This window comes from Paroedura picta, chromosome 1, assembly GCF_049243985.1.
Source record: "Paroedura picta isolate Pp20150507F chromosome 1, Ppicta_v3.0, whole genome shotgun sequence".
NCBI classification, from domain to species: domain Eukaryota; kingdom Metazoa; phylum Chordata; class Lepidosauria; order Squamata; family Gekkonidae; genus Paroedura; species Paroedura picta.
Genome location: NC_135369.1, coordinates 17643904 through 17646407, shown reverse-complemented (window position 1 = coordinate 17646407; position 2504 = coordinate 17643904).

Below are 2504 nucleotides of genomic sequence, written 5' to 3'. Positions count from 1 at the left end.
TCACTGCTGTCAGAATAGCTTTATCAGTGCTGTATTGAGCCCAAGGTCACCCAGCTGGCTGCATGTGGGGAAGTGCAGAATCAAACCCAGCATGCCAGATTAGAACTCTGCATTCCTAACCACTACACCAAACTGACAAAGTGAAGTCATTTGCTATCACCTGCCCCGGACTTCCTTGCTGACCTCCCATCCACGGACGAACTAGGGCCAGCTCTGCTCAGCTGCCAGGATCTGACAAGCTTGGGCTAACCAATTCAGGGCCATTATCTGAATGGGAAAGGGGTGATTTCAGAAAGCAAGACTACTCTTTTGAGAAACTGAATCATCCGGCCCCGCTCTCATTATGGCCTTGGCTGCTTATCCTCACACCACGTGAAGCTGATGCAGCTGGGATCTCACGCGCACGCCCCAGCCCAGCTGGAGAATCCATGCCGAGCAGCACGTCTCTGGATGGCAGTGCCAAAGCTGGGCATGGCCAGGCCCATTCAACGAGCCCTGGGAAAGAAAGGAGCCACTCAGCAATTCACAGGCCTTGAAAGGAGAAAGAGGGGAGAATCGGGCTCCACATCCTGCAGGGGAGGGACAGGAGGACATGGGGGCAGCAGACAGGCTAGGGAGCAGTGGGAAATGACAGGTTTTGCTCCCACACGCACCCACCACAGGGCTTGCCAAATTCTACACAGCTCTGTGTCTGCCCTGCTAGCTGAGTACACCCTCCAGGTTTGATTTCCCACAGCAGCTAAAGGGAAACAGAGTAGTCACTTCCATCCATGGAACTTCCATAGAGAGCAGCACTATATCTTTGACTACCCAGTGCAGGGGAAGGGGGCTAGCGGCAGGTGGAAAATCTAAGCTTCCGGGAAACTGGGGGCGGATTCTCTGATTTGTTCCAGAGGGGCTCTTTCGGTGTCCTAATGCTTCTGTTTTTTCGCCATCCCTACACAAAACAGGTGATTCAAAGAGAACAGGCAGGACAGCCTATTCCTCCAACACAGGCTTCTTTAGGGTGGGAGCTGTTTAGAACAGGGACCCAACTCAGTATTTCGAATTCAAAACGTACCTTTTCCTGTGAAAGCCTGCGTCACCTCTTTCCTGACAATTCAGCGTTGGCACCAGGTGTGAATGGCATGGGGCCAGCCCCCCGTTAGCCTGATGTTCTTTTCTTCACATAGTATCATCGAGTTGGAAGGGACCCCCAGGGTCATCTAGTCCAACCCCTTGCAGAACGCAGGAAATTCACAACTACCTGCCCACCCACAGTGACCCCAATGCCATGCCCAGATGAACCCCTCCCCCAACAACACGTGCAGTCTTGCTATTTTTATACTCCTGGCGGCAGCCTGTCTTTTCCATGCACAAATGCCCTTATTTATTTTACTCCGTAACATACACTGGTGTCATATTATGCTAATAGTGGTCCTCTACTGATGGAAAGCACAGGACATGAATGTTCTTTAGGCTTCCTTATAACAAACTCTTGGGCCATGTAGGTCAGTATTGTCTACTCAGACAGGCAGCTGCCTTCCAGGGTCACGGGTGGGTTTTTCACTGCCTATTATCTGATCCCTTTAATAGGAAATGCCGGGGACTGAACCTTTAAGGCCGTTCGCTGTTAAGGCCATTCACCGTCTGACTCCCTATGCCCTATGTAGAGTGTTACGCTCTGCGAACTTAAACAGGTTGGTGATCCCCGGCCCACAAGAGGTGCGCCTGGCTTCGACCAGGGCAGGGCCTTTTCAGTCCTGGCCCCAACCTGGTGGAATGAGCTCCCGGAAGAGCCGAGGGCCCTGTCAGAGCTTTCACCGTTCTGCAGGGTGTGCCAGACGGAGCTCTTCCACCAGACATTTGGCTGAGGCCGGGTGGTGGAACATCAACTGGGTCCCTCCCCTGATTACCCCTACGCTGGGTGCCAGGAAGGGAAAGGGGGGTGGGTTGAGGGTTGGTTGGGTTATCTTAATTCAATGTATTTTATTCAATTGATGTAAACCGCCTCGAGCCGGCTGGCCAGGAATGGCGGTGAATAAGAAGAAGAGTTGGTTCTTACATGCCACTTTTCTCTGAAGGAGTCTCAAAGCAGCTTACAATCGCCTTCCCTTTCCTCTCCCCACAACAGACACCCTGTGATGTAGGTGAGGCTGAGAGAGCCCTGATATTCCTATTCAGTCGGAACAGCTTTATCAGTGCCGTGGCGAAACCAAGGTCACCCAGCTGGCTGCACGTGAGGGAGCACAGAATCGAACTCAGCTCATCAGATTAGAAGGTGCTGCTCTTAACCACTACACCAAACTGGCTCTCAATGAATGGGATAAATGAATGAAATGAATGAACGAATGAACGTTCTCCTTCCCTTCCTCCCACCACCCTGGCTTCTTGGGACGGAGACCTGTCTGCTTTCACTCATGAGAACTTGCAAAGTACCCCGATGAAGCTTTCTAACTCAGCGAGACTGGGAGAAAGAACGGCATAGCCCGCCCGCCAGCCACAGAGTGGTCACCATTCCGTGG